Here is an 18,218-nt window from a genome sequence, read left to right as displayed (position 1 = left end):
AGAAATGTATATTAGCAAAAGTTTATACTATCTTTTTGTTGCCCAGTAAAATCGTAACTAATTAAATTCACTGATACTTCTCCACAGGATGAAATGAGAGGAAAAGAGACATGTAAGAACATTTTAAGGATTGCCAGGAAGATGCAGTAGAAGCATATGTGGGCAAGAGACTATGACATTTCTTGTGGAATCATAAATCACATCATGAGTGTGGTCTAGGACTAATGAACAATTCACCTGTGCCCTCCATCCTGGCACCTAAGAGGTGTAGGTTTCCTGGTGTTTATCTCTCTTTATTCCATGCTCACTATACTTTCACAGTAGTAGTTACAACTTGAATTGTAATACTAGGTTCCTGTGATTAGGGTAATGAATGCCAACTACCTTTGATATGCAAAGGGTTTATTTTAATAATCATTACTACTTAAACTATGGTAATCCATTATTTCAAAAGGAAAAGCCCTTCCCATGGCGGGGATTGTGGCAATATGAGCTGAGGGTCTAAGCTCACAGTCACGCACAGGGGCTAGATTGCTTTGCCCACTCCTGTTAGACAGTATGACTACCTTGAGTGCCAACTCATGGTATCAGCTGAGCTCTCTAACTGACAGTGTAATTTCTTTGGGACAAAGCCACATAAGTAGCTTCCATTTGTACAGCACCTAGTACTGTGATTTGTGCTGAAAGCATGTAATATAATTAATGTATTATATTCTTAACTGAAGCCCTAACTCAAACATGTCAGAAATAATGAAATTAGATTTGACCAATAATTACATCATTACAGATATGGTAGATCTGGACATCTCAAAGCAAATTTGGTTACTGGTATTTCTAGAGATAATGTTTTTGAGAAGTGCTTATTTTCTTTGTCATTCTCACTGGCCAAATAATGTTGTCTCTATCAGATTGACAACGTAAATCAAGTAGTGATGTCAATTCACTTTTTCAAAAACACCAAAGTAACTGTAAAGTTTGATATGAAAACTGTAGTGTCTGCTTAGTTTACCAAAAGTTACAGCAGTGAGTTCTATAATTTTGAGTGTGTTTATTAATTTAATATAAGATGCATGAAAGAAGCACACAGAGTTACTTCTGTGCTTCCTCCCTTCAGAACTGCAACTGGGCCAGTAACTCTTAGTACAAAGTTAATTTAGTCAAGATACTTGAGAGCCACTTGGCTCCGTTTCTAAATTCTCCTCTTTGTCCTTCGCAAAGCTCTTTGAAGTGTTACTCTGTGAGGTGGATGTTGTAATGAGCCTATTTCTAAGAGGATCAAAGTAGCAGAGCTGCCCAAAGCAGCATCAAAGATACACAACAGAGAGCCCTTTAATGAGCAAGAAGGACACAACTGTCTTTTCCCCAAAATAAAACCCTAAAACAGGATTGAGATTAAATATTTAAAATTGAAAATTATTTTATTTTGTCTGTAAGTCACTAGCAGAAAGCAAAAACCTCAAAGCGAGGAGAAAAATTCTGCAGCTGACACTGCTAAAATGTAATGACTATCATTTGCTCAATGCTTCACCGCCATTTAATGAAGTCCACATACCTGTGGCCCAAGCTAAAGGTGGCAGCCCCAGCTGGCACAGGCAGGATAGCAGCCCCACGCTAGAGCAGATTCCTTTCCCATGGATATGAAAATAGAAAGCAAACATGAGGCAGGAAGCTGCGGGAACACTGCAGAGAAGGCAGCTCGGGGAAGGATATGGGGGTGGGGTGGGAGAAAAAAAAAAAAAAAAGGAGTGGGAGGGAGGACTGGACATGTAAATTATGTGCCAGGAAATGAATTCTTTATAATGTCCCTTGCCAGAAGCTAAATTGTAGCAAATGTAAGCTGTCTTTTTTCCCCCTCTCTTTCTATCTTTCCATAGTTCCTCCGAGGGTCGGGGAGGAAGAAGCAGGGACAGGAAGAGGGGTGATTCAATGTTTACTTATTGCATTACTACAGAGCTATATGATCCAGCTTTAACATTAGAAGGCATGCAACCCCATAACAGTGAGGAACAGGGTAATATCCTGCTTCTCATTACACACAGCTTTTCAACTTTATTTGGCTACAGGCATCCTTCAATATGTTCTAGGACTGAAAAATGTGTTTCTGTTCAGAGGTTGGATGTGCATCTTGCACTGCGTTCAGTAATGAAAAGGGGGCTTATTTTGTTTGACTTGATAGCTATCTGTGCAAATATTGCTTCTGCTTAGGCTTGTGTTTGTTTAAGGGATCACCTACTGCATCTGTCAAGAGTGCAGAAACGTATGCCAGTGACCTGTGCTTAACTTGGGGATAAATTGAGAAGACTTGTATTTAAGGTTAAACCTGTATGCAGTTTATTATTATTATTTATTACTGCTGTTTGTTTGTTTTTCCTTCAGAATTTAGCAGAAATTATGTGTCAGAAAGTTAAGAACGCTTAGGAGTAAACCTTTGGCTGCTGAGCAAAGTATACTTCTAACCTATGAGAAATCACCCATATGTGATGCAGAGAGCAAAATAATTAATGAAACTAGACTCAAAGTAATTATATAACACTTTAACATTTACTGTGCATTAAAAGCAGGAGAAGCAACTCAGGCTTTTTTTCTTCCCAACCTGCACAGTTTGTGATCCTGTATATCCCAGTATGTGTAAGGCCATGGACAAAACCTGTACTGGTTCCCATGAAGAATTCTGTGGGTAAAAGCACTGGATACTTCCACATGCAAGGTATGCACTTTTTTTTTTTAATTGACTGTAAAAGTGCACTACTTTTGGAAGTCCGTACATAGAAAAAAATTGGTAACTTAAGTGAGTAAACTTAAGTAGAAGATGTGATTTTTCAGCAAATGGTGTTGAGAACCTCAAAGTTTCTAGTAAAGAATATTGGCTGGGAAGAACAGCTCCAAATTTCCTTCCTTTATAGGATACAAAATGCACAGCTTTTCTTGGGGTTCTGCTATCTCCAAAAATGTAAAATATCCATGAATGTTTGTATCATACTGAAATCACTAAAACTCAGTAAGTCTTCTGAGCTCTTAAAAACTAACTTCCTGCATTTCTAAGTTAGGATTTGGACACCTAACAACAATCTGGGGAAATCTTGGCCATTGTGACTTCATTGATATTTTAATGGCAGATAGAGCTTCTAAAACATTAATTGCATTTACACCTTCTAAAGTTGCCCACTGTAGAAATAGTGTATATACATGCATGTACATATATGGCATATGTTTTGTGATCCATTTGTTGTGGGTTCACCACTATTCAATCTCTTGAAAAGATGTAAAGATACGAGTGAAAATATAAACTCTTGGCCTCTTCTATGTTCCCATTTCCTGCTCCTACAATTTAAACCCAAATGAATATGAAATATAGGAAGATGGTGTTTGCAATTGCAGGTGGATATGAGAGAGATAACATAAACAAGAGCAAACTTTAAACAGAGATCGAAGGAGGTATCAGGCTTTTGAAATTACCTGGATTGCTGAAGACTAATCTCCACAAAGAGCAGCAGTCAAGACTTTAATACTTAGGAAATTTTGTGCAGAAGAGATGCAGGATCTATATCCTTCAGCTTTTTTTCATATGGTATGAAGATTTAAGTAATTGTCAAGAACTGTCCTATCTCAGTGTCAGTACTATATTGTGTCTTAAAAATAAACCTTTGTTTACTTTTAAGAATAATTTATTCCCTGAGTGTTAAACCATTTTCAAGCACAATGACTTCTAATGATTTCTTCTGCTTCAATAACAGTTATAACCTACATTACTGGGTTCTGGTAACAGCAAACTCAGTAATATTTGCATAAAAATGTTTTCTTTCCTATACGGGCTGAAAGAGTCCCTAAAATTGTATTAAGCACTCAGTTTGCATTCTATTGATCTATTTTCATTACTAATACTTATTAATTATATTTAAAACTACAACGATTTGATTTAATTGGGGAGCAGAGTTGTACTCACCTCTTACAAGCAGTACTTTCTCAACAGAACTGTTCAAACACTTTTTGCTGTATAACTGTAAGTTGACTACATTTTGCTATGGGAAATACAGGGTATGAAATTAAAAGAATGTTTCCATGATAACCATATGATTAGCTAGTGTCAACTTCTGGCATATTGCTCTCCCTGAATTTTTCTGCATCAGTTTAGTTAGGCTGTGAGCTATTTGCTGCAGTCTTGCTGATTTAATGCTCATAAAATGAAGAGGAGAATGCATAGTAATAGGTGCTACATTAAGTGCTCCATAAAATATTCTATGTAATATAAAACTTACAACTTCCTCACCTATGTTTCTCTAAATAGAAGTTTTCAGTATCATTACTAACAGCTTTGAAAGGTTTCTCTAATTAAGTAGTAAACAACTAGTCCCTTCAGAGCAGCCCTTTCCTATGGGCTGCTGAATAAACCCTCAAAAAAAAAAAAAAAACACCACCCACCCTTACACCAGGCACAACACAAGAACAGTTCCAGTAGTCAAACTATGGCAAGGAACTACCTGGAGCACACAGGACAGTCAGGGTACAATGAGGGCTGTCAGTTATTTTCCCTGAGAAAAAAAAAAAAAAAGCATAACGATTACCACAGGTTGTAAATTTAAATACCAAATATGCATATTTTCTACAGATATCCCATATGAAAACCTACTGTAATTACAGTTATTGATAGGACAATTTTCATAAAGTGATGAGACACCTAAAGATGATACTTGAATGAATCTGATACAATAATGCCTTCTTTGTCAAAACCATATATGAATAACAGCAACTGAAAAACAATGCATTTTGGCACTTCCGTGCTATCAGAATCATGAACTGATATATAAGATCAGCTCTTGCCTAATGTCCTGTCAAATGATTTTCCAAGACTCTGTATTCAATGAAAATTAAAATGGATTCCACAACATTATGCAGTGACAAACATTAGTTCAGAGCCCATGGCCTCAGGGAGTCTCGATAGCTGCAGTACCTGAAACAAGCGATCTTCAATCCTGCAGCCCCCTTTTTGAAAAACATGGCCAAACTAACCACATGCAATACCTTTTTCATAGGTTTGTAATAGGGATTCACAAAAGCAAGTCATAACAGAAACACTGTGGGGCTGCTAAAATGTGTTTGTTTGTTTGTTGCGTTAACATGTTTAACCCATCTTTGAAGAACTTGATATCTAGCTCCCACTCTGCTGTTAAGAATAAGGAAATTTTACCAGGAAGCCTAAATACAATGTCAAGACAGTAATTATCAGAAACAAAGAAATTTGTCAAAAATAATTACAATTTTTTTCATGCTGATCTATGCTGAAACTGACTCTTTTCAGATTATTAGATCATTTGCTTCACCCTGTTAAAAACATTTTACTTCACTTGTGACTCAGTTTTTGGTCATATGATACTGCATAAACAGTTAACTTAGAATATAGCAAGGTGCTAAGTACTTTGACTCTCTTCAGTTAATTTCATAAGTACTTAATTTTATGTTTGTTTGATCATACCTGGCATTCTTGAGAGGATTAAACTCATACATATAGCTTATATATTTTAAATACATTTTAAATCTGTCAGTCTGAATATCACAAACTATGCCACAGTCAGTTTGCATCTTGCGTGTAAATCAAGAGCTACTTGGTCAAATTCTATGATTTTTAAATTGTTTACATGAAGTGTTTTATCCAATAATTTCCTTTACATTGTAAAGTATTGATTTAAATAGATGATAATGTATTCTTTCAGTTTCCCTTCCGGAGGGATCAGCAGGTAAAGGGTTAGACAAACTCACAGTCAGCAGGTCAACAAGTGGACTAAAAGGGAGTGCATTCCTGCCCAGTCCTAAAACAGCTAGGACCACAGTTCTGGATGTCAGGGAGATGAGGGGACTGGACTGCTGGAAGCACATAGACACTTAGAAAAAACAGTTCTGAGATAGATGGGCCACTGGTCTGCCCAGTTGAGCACTTCTTCCTTTCTTAAGATCAAATAATAAAAATACAAATAAGAAGAAAGGGAAAAAAAAGGAAGAAAAAAAAAAGAAAAAAAGGAAAAGAAAAAAAATAGTTATTTGTTCTTTTGTGTAAACTTGCCTTTCTCTTCTTACTGTAAGGATAGGTAGTGAAGGAGAATACTGAATAAATATGTTCGTGACTAACAGTGATTTGCAACGTGAGGTCAGAATTTAGCCCAGATGCTGCTCTTCTCTTTGCAAAAAGCAGCAGCATTTTTAAGGGGATTAGTAATTGCAGTGTCTTTTCACTTGACAATATGAATCACTCCTAGAGTGGACAAACAAGGAGAAAAAATGCAACAACAAACAAGCAACACAATAGCTTTTTTGTGACCACCAACAACTCACAAAAATATTATTTTCTTTCCTTTCATTTATTTGCGTATGTATTTGCAGAAGGCAAAACAACTACATAGATCATTTAAATTCTGAAAGATATGAAACTTGGATGACTCAGGGGAAAATTCTCAGAAATAATCTCGATGAAGTGGTTTTATTCATCTCATTCTACTTTTCTCAAGGGCTGACATACGCATAAAAGGGGAACATGATCCCTTGCACATGTTCTCCATGAGGACTGCATGTAGCACAATCATTAACTTAAAACAAGCTTTACTGACTCTTACTCAAAGGCATTGCTGAATCTAAGCCAAAGGAATTCAGACTGGCATTTCTCCATCTACTCTGATCAGTGAATAGGGTGAAAAGACAATCCTGTTTCACTGCACAAAATATTGCACAGTTTCAGTGGGCTTATGTGGTCTGTCCTAACAAGTCTGCTGTGCAGTGTGGGACATTTTTAAAAGTGACCTTCCTTTCTTGTGCTGCTGCAGGCTGACTACACTCAAAGACAGAGGGACGGATGAGAGGACAGACAGCTGGGACTGAGCTTACTAGACACTGCTAACACAGCAAGATCCTACCAACAGCAATCACCAAAACTTTAGCGATCCTCATTTTTTTGTCAGTCCTTCATGCAAGAAACTACACTGCGGTTAGACCATCTACAACATGTGCTGCGTATGTGTGAAAGGGACAAATGGAAAACACAGGGGGGCCTCAGGAGCTCCAAAAATGCCAATATTAGATGAGAGCACAGCAACACATCTGTGGGGACAGCAGCTCTTCTGGGTTATTCTTTACGGAGTGAGGAGTGACAGCCCTTGTCCTTCACAGTCATTTGGCTTTTCTCTCGTATTCTCTCTGCTGCTTTTAGTTTATCCAGGGGCTATGCCTCCTATTCTCCTGTCGACTGCTTTCATCATCTGTCAGTTCTACCATATGGTCCTAAACCTTGTCAGGGAAGATCCACCTTCAGGTTGAAACAAACCAAACATATGGAATACTGTTTCGGAGGTGGGGGTTAAAACCATCTTTAGATGATTAGTAACCCTGGTTACTATTTTGAGTTCTTAGAGAAAGCAATTTGCAATGATCAATAAACTGCCCAGCACGCTTTGGGAAATGGAAAATTCAATCTCTGTGTAATAGTTTATTCTGTAACAAAGAGTGTAATTTTTTGATTTAAAACTAATCTGTCTATAGTAACGCACCTTGTCTCAAACCCAAGCCAAGCAGTTGATTTTTCAGAATAGTATCTTGTTTTGAGCCAGTTCAAACTCTTTCAGTAGCCATGTGAGCTTCCCACAGTGTCTCTTGGGAAGTGTAGACCAGAGTTTTCCCCTTTGAACTGGTCTACCCTGTCTGGTAAATCTCCCAAATGCTTTAACATCTTCCCTCTAGTTAACACTCAAAAGTGAACTATGGAAGAAAGCACATGAATGGTGTCTGACAGGATAAATGGAGTAAGAAGAGAGCCCAGCTTACTGGAAGTGATAAATATTTTATAAGAATAAAAGAATAATTATACTTGGTCAGATAAAAAGTTAATTTAGCATTCATTTGTGCTTTTGACATTGGTCAGCAGAAGGGGCAAAAAGAAACAACAAAATTAGAGGCTAATTGCTTCTTCTGGTTTATTGTCTCAGCTTCCAAAAATGTGCCATTTCTGGGACTTCTTGATCTTGATCTGGATTGCATCCAGAGCACTATGTCTAATATCTACTTTATGCATCTTCAAATAAATATTTCAATCTGTTTTTTAAATCAATTTATACTTTTGGCCTTCAGAACGCCCTGCAACAACAAAAGTTTCAATTTAATTATGCATAGTGTGAAATAGGGACTTTCCTTCATTCATTTCAAAACTTCAATTTTAAATTGGTATTGGGTGTCTTCCAGTTCTTTCACTGAGAAACAGTGAATAATGATTCCCTAGCTATCATTCCAATCACAGTTTTTCAAAATTATCTCATAACGCTCTCATTGTGTCTTCTATTTATCCTCTCATCCTGCGGAAATGGTTCATATCTTTGATCTTCCTGGTCCTCTTGCATATCTCTTGAACTAAATTCCCATGAGACTCTTGAAGAAGCTCAGGGGACAAAAACTGACACCGAATTAATTTAAAACAAAACATTCAAAAAAAACCTACATAATACTGTTGACCCCTTTCTGTGTATTTTGCATATTTTAGTTCAGTCCTCTATAGGTATGAAAATAGTTACACTGATTTAACATTTTTTCTGGGAATAAGAATTATAATTTCAATCAGTTTTATCAGAAGTTTTCCTAAACGCAGTTAAATACATATTTTTGCAGATCCATATTGACATCAAGATTAAAGTTCAATTTGCCACAAAATTCAAACAATCTCCATAAAAAATCACCAAATGTGGAAGTAAACCTGACTGCAGGCAGATGTCAAGCAGGTTTCCTTTTGAAGCAAAATGAAGTACAAGCAATAAATAAATAAGAAGCAAACCTGACTTGGTTTTAATGTTCTTTTTTTTTAATTACCTTAGTAAAACAAGGTAATGCCTTGCAAATCTAAATAAACTCAATTGATGTTAGTGGATTTGCCTGCATTTAAAAGAGAAGAATTTAACATCTGACACTTTCCATTAAAAAATACTTCTCTAAATGCCATGCTGGGCACAGCTATTTTTTGGAAACTTCTAATGTTGTCAGACTAATGGCTTGACAGTTACGCACACATGGTACAGCAGAGAGATTTTGTTCTCAAAAAAAAAAAAAAAAAAGTTAAAATTGCAAACCGAAATGAAGTTGCTGAGATCCAGTGCTGAGGCATCAGGGCTGTAAGTCATTCTCAGATAGCATTACTAAGATAACAAAAATGCATATGCTTATTTTCAAGGACTGTGTCTGGAGAAGAAGCACAGCACGGCTGTCATGTGAACAGCCCAGTTGCCTGCTCTGAAGATGGTTTTATATTCAGAGACATCCCCCTCTCCACCAGTTGCAGTCACTTGCCCCCTTTGCTCTGAAAATAAATCAATTTCATCTGCCGCAGTTCGATTTCTTTCTTCTCTCTGCCTCAGTCCCTCAGTCCCACTCCCTCTTTGAAAGCCTCTTTCCACGGCACCATATGGCAGCTGGGAGAAGGGCAGAGCAGTGATCTAGCTCTTAACAAAAGAGGCTGTGGTGTCAAAAAGCCTCATGAATGCATGAGACACATTCATGTATAGAGAAATGCCTCCAGCTCTGTCAGGGAGGACTAAAGAGAAGGCTGATAGGCCTGACATCGCTTTCGAGTTAAGAAAGGCAGCAGTTCTCTCTGCAGCTCATCCCCTCCACCCTCCCCCTCCTTGGTTTCACGCCAAAATCCTATTAGATCCATTAATGACATGAGACACAAAGTCAGAGTGTGTGGCAGAACAAGAAATTAAATTAGGCCACCTTATTTACTCCCTATCACTCTTTTTGAGATAGAATTATACTATTAAAAGAAAAAATGAAACAGGCTTTAATAGTGTGCTCTAGAGCAAACAAACAAGCGCTATCCCAAAAATAAAGGACATTGAGCACACCCCTGTACATTGCCTTTGTGTGCATGTTTGCAGCAGAACTGCAAACTTTCAAGGCAACTCTGAAGAACACTTTAAAGCCTACTATTTACTGTTGGGTTTATTTTACTTTCTCAACTTACTCAAGCTGCTGTTGATACAGACAAAGGACTTTGAGGTTGGAAAATTAGCTAGACCTAATATCACATGTGCTCACTTAGCTGTTACAGAACTACACTTAATTTTTGAATATGAGAGAAATGGAAACTGGCACTTACAACTCATGCATTCCTTCTTCCTCCTGTTTTGCTTCCTCTTTTTCTGTCTTGGAGATGTTTGGCAAGCTTCAGTCCGCAGAAAATTCTACAAAATAGAGTCACAATCTTTACACACACAGTTAACAAAATGAAAGACCGAAGTACGTTTCTTACAAACTTTTTTCATTACTAGAGGAAAGGAAAAGTCGCCACTCTTGAGCACCAGAATGCAACAGTATGTATTTATGAATAATTTTCTTACTGAACTGTTACTGAAATGCTGGTTAAACCTTTAAACTAGAGCTGCATTACTAATGCTGCCTCTTCCCCAGAAAGGCCTCAGAAATCACAAAACTTTGTGTCCCTGGGGTTATTTAAAGGAACCTGGGCAAGCTTCCAAATGCTGGTATATGTGACCTTTACAAGTACTCAACAATAACAGTTCCCTATGAAATAAATCAATGAACATGTGTATAGTAACTCAGCAGTGGCATGAAAGTTTCAAGCTGAAATTGTATCAACACAGTTGAATCATCTCCCTACAATCAGCCTGGAAGCTTTTACTGAATGCAGGGCATATGTAATTACATAAAATACGTTTACAGTATCTCACCAGTCTTCCTTCGTGGAATGCACTTAATGTACAGCCATTGAACAACATTAAGTATGCGTGTATGTATTAGAGCTACTATTTATAGGCCCATCATGAGTCACAGACAATGGAAAATGAGCTAGTTTCAAAAATAAACTACAAAATTAATTACAAAGACTAAAAGTTCCTCTTGAAGTGGCTTTGATGGCATCTTTTTTAAATGAACTATGCAACAGATTGAAAAAAAAGCTATTGTAAACGCTGCTTAGGAATGCCTCTGAAATGGCTCTGGGGAGCTAATGTTCATGATATTCGATAGACTTAAATGCAGTCAGATTGGGGGGGGGGGGGGGGCTTTCTTTTTCTTTTTTTTTCCCTCCAAATTGTAACAGGCAGACTTTAAGCTCTCATCTGCAAGTGTGACTTGTGCAGGGTCCCTGCTCAGAGCGCGGGGAAGCCGAGGAACAATGCCACTATTCAAGGCTTGCCCATTCACTGCGGCCACATCTGTTTACATGGCCTGTGCCCACCTCTAAAAAGGCTGGTCCTCCCACCTCTATTTTATCTCCCATGGTCTTGAATGGCTGGCTGGCTGAACGCTTTTCTTCTGAAAATCTGCAGTTTCAAATTTATTTTATGAGACCAAAGCTGACAGACAGACTAACAATAACATTTGCACATTTCTACAGTCCGGTTTGAATTTTATTGTAATCTGAGAACAACTGTAAAATTGTCCCAAACTACCCAGTTTCAAAATAAGTCTAATAGATAGGATTTTGGCACCAAACTCATGGGGTTGAATTTTGCACTTACTCTTGGTTACATTTAGTTTTAAGGATTTTTTTCTGTAGAAATAATATTATGGTTCAAATATTTTTGATACAACGACAGTACTCAGAGTAGGAATAGATTTTTATCAACGAAAAAGCATTTTTTTGCCATATGTACAACTATGTTTGGAGTCCATTGCTTTATGTTCTGCACTTCATAAACTGGTTTAGGTAGAAATAGTGACTACAATAAAATTCAATGAATTCAGATACCAGCTCTGCAACTTTCAAACTGAGCATCACTTTGCATGGCAGATACTTCAAAGAAACCAACATATTCAAGGAATTTCAAAATGGCTAGAGATCAATAGACTAACCCCATGTCCTCACTTGAATGAAAATTTTAACTGAACAGAAAATGGTGAGTGACCTTCAAAAAGCCAAAGGAAGCCCATGTTAACCAGGGGAAGTAGAAATCCAGAAGCTAAAAGCCTATGGCTGAAAACTCTGTGCACCACTGTGCAACGGGTTTTTTGTTTGTTTTGTGTTTTGTTTTTGGGGGGGGGGGGGGTGTGGAACAGGATATAAACTTAAAGTAAGTTTCATGAATTCAGCATCAACACGATTTGTGTCTATTGATTAACTACATTCAATGAACTTATAGAAATTTTATCTGAATAAGAAATGCAAGGTCATACATCTGCCAAAGCCACCACAGTTACCATGCCATAAATTGCTAAATCTGCAAGTGTGCTGAAAACCACATAGGCATACTGGTATCAAAATATATTGTATATTTTCTGTATAATACAGAAAAATCCTACATGTTCCAAGGGAGATTGCAAAAAGAAGTTGATAAAGAAAAAACAATAAAGATAGTCCACTACTTCTGAAGTATTAAATTAGAGAAAATGAGATTGAGGGAGAATCTTAACAGCCTGACAAAAGAGACTCTAATAGATTACTCAGATATGAACTCTTATTCTCAGGTGACTTACAGCGAACTTGTGTATAACTTGGTCACTTGCTGTGCAGGCTTTGTTGACAATACAATTCAGTCTGCAACTCCCTACTTCCAGGTGGCAAATTGTATTCAAGATCAGCTCACACTAAGTTGTGTGTTTTTCTGACATTATTCTTCTACCTTCATTAGTTATCATGAATATACTAAGACTCTGCCAGTAAGAGGATCTGAGCAAAAATTTGCCTATTCAGTATTGAGCTTGCTCAGCGATGGCTGTCACATTGTTTTGAACTTCTCTTCCATGAAGCTATTTAATCTAATGATTTCTTTATGCACAAAGCAAGGATTTATTGAAAGGTCCTGGAAGAACCAGGGACTGTTGTTCAAGTCAAGCATTCCCCTTTCCTCCCTTTTTAATATAAATAGTATGGCCTAAATATAAATGGACAAAGGACAGATAGACCTCATTTTTTGGTCTTCGTGTTTATATAAGGTGCAAGAGAAGCTCCTTGACTCTACAGGATGCATGCTGTGGCTAAGTAAGGAGAGAATTTCAATGTGCTCTAGGGTTGGACAGATTCGCCAAGCTATACCCATTCTAACTCAACATTTGCTCCAGAATCTGCAGTCACATCACTGAAATCTTTGGAAGCAAGAAAAGGGGAAGGTGAATAGCACCAAGCTGTAAACCAAACAAGGGTAGTTTGTGACTTACGATGGTAAATATAGATTAACATGCCAAACTTTGTCCTTCACACGTACCATTGTACACAAATATCACTGTGTAACTGGTGCATAAGTACTGCTATCTGAGATACAATGTTCAGCATGTACTAGGTCAGACAAAAACCAGTGTGAAATCACAGGCAACATGAACCCACTCTGAATATAGGAGCTCACTGGGAGCAGTACAGCCTTACCACAATAACATCCTTGAGGGTAACCTCCTCTCTGTTAAGTCCCAAGAAGTTTTGACAGTGACTTCGCTGGGGCCAATATATTGCCTTGAAAGGTCAACATTTACAAAAGAAATTTTGATATAACATTAAGAGTTTGCCTGAACATTCAAGTGCTGAAAATGCAAGCTGCAGATGTATTTTTTGGAATAAGAGAAGCACCACACAAAAATAGATGGTACGCTAACGTGAATTAAATTTATGCACAGACTTCAGTGGATTTTTGCCTTACCTTTTTTTCCCCTCTTTTTTCTCTCTCTTTTTTACTATAATCTTTATTAATAATTTAAATGTAGAGCATGAATAGCTCTGATTATTGCTTTTCATGCTCTTGAAAAGAGAGAAAGCCTATAGCCCTCAAGATGAATATCAAAGTCTTCTATCTATCTACTAAACAAGTACTACAAATACAGGGGAAAAGAAAACTCAGCACCTTCTAGCTCACATCCTTGTGTGATGACTTAAAAAGTTGTCTTAAGTAGTTTGTAGTCTGCTAAGATTTCCTAAAGGGTTTTCACTTACTAACCCTCATGATGATACTTTTCTCTGTGTGTTCCCCTAAGAAAATAGAATGCGCAGGAGCAATTTTCAGGAAAACAGCTCTGACAACATTCCGTGTGTTGAAAATTAAGATTCCCTATGCATGCGCACAGATTTATATTTTACATCTACTTCTTTCCACCTAATTGGAGCAAATGTGAGATTTGTAGTGGTTTTCAAATGATACTGCTTTCATTTCAGAATGGTATTTGTTTCAAAGTTTACAAAATGAACATAAACATAATGGCATATTTTAGAAGAGCCTGAAAATAAACTGAAGCTTTTCAAAGTAACTCAAATGAATGCATAATTCTGACATATAATTCTTCTCATAGAGATACTGCTACTAGATAGTGACAACTTTTACCATGTTGCCTGTTGTAGATAAAGACTCTTTAAGCTATGTCTGTCTGGATGCTTATGTTACTTACTCAAATATTTGAACCTGTTGCTTGAAGGCGAGGGGACAGAGGAGGAAGGTGAAAAGACTATATAGCATTGCTAATCCCTTGAGCCATCTGGTCACTTGAGGCCATGCTTTAGATTACACTTATATTGAAAACCTATCCCTTTCATTCATTCAGTTCCCTTCACTGTGTCAATTTATCATTGGTTTTTTGCTATGTTAGGATTTCTTGCAGTTAATCATAGTGAGAATCAATTGTCTTTTGATGCCACAGTAAATATTTGCACTGGAAAGAGATTTTTACTCATTTCTTCCCCCTCCCACAACTTGCAGTGATTTGTAAAAGTTGCTGGTACTTTTTAATAAAACTGAGTTGAAAACAAAGATAACTTTCTTCAGCAAAGAGGAAAATCATTCCAATACCATTTCTGTGTAATCTGGGAGAGTTTTGTTTGATGACACAGACACTAAAATATGCATACCAAGCAGAGTTCAAAAGAACTGATCCTACCTTACTGATATCACCTTAAAACTCAGCTATCAGAGAGGTAGCATTTGCATGTTCAATTATCTAAGAACCAATCTGTACCTACACTTGTATGTTACAAGCCTTTCAAACCTCCTAAATTTGCATCTATACTATGTAGCATATTGCACATTAAGCCTGTCCAAATGGATGATGATTTTCTAGGGTGTACATGAATTTTTGATCTATTGACACATGCAGTTCTATATGAAGCCAAATCAGTCATGTCTCTGCCATGAAGCAGCAGTGAGACTTCACAGCTATTTCACTTCATTAGCTTTCCTACACACTTGACAAAATTACTCTTCAGGACTCCGCAGTTAACTTTCAATAACATGCAGTCTTTTCCACTATTTCTAGTTTCACACATAAGATTATTTTTTATATTGTGTTCCCTGAGGTAGCTGCAAAGCAATTCTGTCATAAACATGCTGGTTTTGTGCACTCAGAGAGAAATCATGTTCTTCTTTGTGCTCCTTCTATATATTAATTAATTCTTTGTAGTACTCCTCTGGCTATACAGCAGCTCTAATTTGTGAACCTTTCCTACTTGGATAACCTTCCTTTAAAAAAAAAGGAAAAAAATAAAAATGTCCTTTTCACTGTTGCAACTAATTTTGAATAGCAAAATGAGAAGGAAAAATTGTAAAGCACAGCACAAGTAGGAAAAGTCAGATCGAAACATCTGAGAAATGAGCAGACTGAAATTCTGAGAGTCTAAATCATTTTATAAAGTGAATGAAGGAGGTCAATAGCTATTCAGAAAGGATACTTGAGTTTTTAGCCATTGTTTTAGTTCCTGATCACTTAATCTCACTGACAATCAGCTCTGCCTATCCATCGCATGTGCATGATACATAAGCTGGTCTGAAGTTTTGAAATGATCTTTCAGATCTGAGAAAATCAATGCATCAAATTTGATCTCACAAGACACAGAAGTTCACCTTTTTCTCATGAAAGGGAAAAGAAAGGATATGTGGTATGATTAAAAACTAAAAATAGTGAGTTGAAATATACAAGCCATTACTAACTGATAACATCCCACTGCGTGACTAGTACAGTGCATTGAAACACATTTGCTGGAAGCAACAGCCTGAAACAACTCAGTTTGTGCTTGTTGCTACTTAACCCTGCAAAAACTGCAAGTTAGAAATTATTATATAGTTTGTACTGCAATGGAGCCAAAAGGTACTAATGAAGGTAGCACTCCATTGTTGCAAAGGCTGTAGAAGCATGTGACTAAGACACAGATGAGATCTACAGAGCTTTCGGGCTTCAAAATATTAAATTGGCTCAATAATCCTGAATTACTGAATTTAAGATGCAATTTTATGTCTACCCCTGCATCTAAACAGGGTCTGCTCAACCAGCATCCCTTCTACATCCAGCTGCAGTATTCGTTAAGATTTGTTCAAGTTACTACTCCAAACACTACAAAAACAAATTCCCACTGAGCTACAGTGAAATAGCAAGTAGCAGCTGAGAAACAGGACGGCCTCTGGAACAAATAATGGATTACCTGTCTTACTACTAATGCATCTAGAATAGCTATTCTTTATTGAAAATTGCCTTTACCTGATAAAAAAAATACCATTGAATAAGATTAAGATTATTCAATGACAAAAAGCATGAGAAATAAAAATGCCCACTTTATAAGGCATAAATGAACCACTAACTGACAGGAGCTGAAAAAACTTCTCTTGTTGGTTATTCAACTGTGGATTCTGCTGCTCTGCCCTCTGAAGCATCTGGTGCTGGCCATTACCAGAGATCAAATACAGGACCAGATGGTCTGTTGGCTTGACTCATTATAATGGTATGACTTCTGAAATGTAAAAGCTCTTCACAGAACCAGAAGGACAGCATTTACCTCTGAATGCCTGAACTCAAAAAAAAAAAAAAAAAAAGGGGGGGGGGGGGGGGGGGGAAAGAAACCTCTGTGAACCAAGGGAATAGCAATCCAACTTACCCCAGTGACACTTGCATAAGAAGTCAAATTACTCAAGAACTTTTCTCACTGAGGAGGATCTGGCCTTAGCGAGCTTTTGTGACTTCAGTGATTATAATATCACTAAATAGGATACTCAAGATGATTTGGGAAGTTAAAGCTGAAGAAGCAACTTAGTGGTGTAGCCTGGCAGGACAGTATCATATCAGCTCCTTAGAGCTGTGCTGGATTCTTGCATGCTGAATTAACTTGTCTGCGATTTAAAAGTGCTGTATCTGATCCTGTGGGATTCCTTTGTACCAGAGACATAAAGGACTAGTTAGATGACTGAAAAAGTCGTACCCAAGAGAAGAAGAAGGAAAAAAAAAAAAGGCATTTTAGAGAAGGGGAGTAGAAGGGACCTCAAAAAGTGCCAAGTATTTGATTCTGATTTTTCTTTGTTTTCAGGGTCTTTCTGATGTTCTGGCTATGTGAGTTGACAATTTTAATTCTCCTTAAAATTAAAAGATATGGTCTTAATGGGAGCAGGATGGCTGAAATAAAGTAGCACCCTATTTGCCCTTGTTTTGTGATAATCAGCCTTCTGGACCAGATGGTCTTGGAGGTCTTTCCCAACCTTTATGATTCTATGATTTTCTCCTTTATTTTAATCTCTCTGTAAAGGTTGACCTAAACGAGTGTGGTACTGAAAGTGCCATCCATCTTACCAATGGTAGACTATGACCATTCTGGCTTCCTCATAGAGGATTTTTAATATATTTGTTTTGAATCCTTTGCTTTTCATCCCTTTTCAACTTCTATCTAAAAATTATTTATGTTTTAACTACTGTTTTCTAAATTAAAATTCCAAGAGTTTTAAATGTTTGAAAATAGAGATTAGCTGAGGTCCATTTTAAGTTATGATGCAGCTGGAGAATACATATCTGGGAAGATGCTTAGAGAAGAAAAACAAATGTAGACTTTTACTCCTTGGATTCAGGAACATGATATGTGGGTTTTTTTAGTCATCACAATGATTTATAAAGGGAAGCTGTTGTGTAACAATATAAACCTTCAATATGCCAAACCTGCATAACAACTGGCTTGCCTCTTAAGACATTTTCCAGCAAGAGACAAGAACTTGACGTTACTGTCTTCCCTAATTTCCTCTTACTACTTCCCTTACTACCCCTAAATTAGTAAGAGACCATTTTGTGTGGAAAAAAAAATAAATGAAAAACTACTGTATGACTTAGAATGTAACTTACATTGTGAGTTCCATGTAGCACATCTTGCATGTTGACTCCTTTAGAAAGAGCTTCTTGATAAATATAAGTATTGAAAATCACTGATTCTCAATAAAAGGCGATTGAACTACAAAATCACCCCCTAACACCATATGAGCAAAGGGAAATATGCTATTTTATTTGATATTAAC

General features: G+C 37.1%; 2 long non-coding RNA genes across 2 annotated transcripts in view; one reads left to right on the top strand and one right to left on the bottom strand.

Annotated features, from left to right (window-relative positions):
- The window catches only part of LOC126913292 (uncharacterized), a 35,667-nt gene extending 25,261 nt beyond the window's left edge, over window positions 1–10,406 (bottom strand). Inside the window, exons 1-2 of the long non-coding RNA XR_007708199.1 lie at window positions 10,121–10,406; window positions 4,479–4,529 (exon numbers count right to left, since the gene is read on the bottom strand). This is a non-coding gene — a long non-coding RNA (uncharacterized LOC126913292). The remainder of the gene's footprint in view (window positions 1–4,478; window positions 4,530–10,120) is intronic.
- Window positions 1,761–8,734, top strand: LOC118249803 (uncharacterized). The gene is made up of 4 exons (XR_004779214.2): window positions 1,761–1,832; window positions 2,602–2,707; window positions 3,379–3,568; window positions 6,810–8,734. It is a non-coding gene; the product is annotated as an uncharacterized LOC118249803 (long non-coding RNA).
- Window positions 10,407–18,218: the final 7,812 nt, after the last annotated feature.

Source organism: Cygnus atratus, chromosome 4 (assembly GCF_013377495.2).
Source record: "Cygnus atratus isolate AKBS03 ecotype Queensland, Australia chromosome 4, CAtr_DNAZoo_HiC_assembly, whole genome shotgun sequence".
Classification (NCBI taxonomy): Eukaryota; Metazoa; Chordata; class Aves; order Anseriformes; family Anatidae; genus Cygnus; species Cygnus atratus.
The sequence above is the reverse complement of the archived record's forward strand: the minus strand, read 5'-3'. Positions and strand labels throughout refer to the sequence as shown.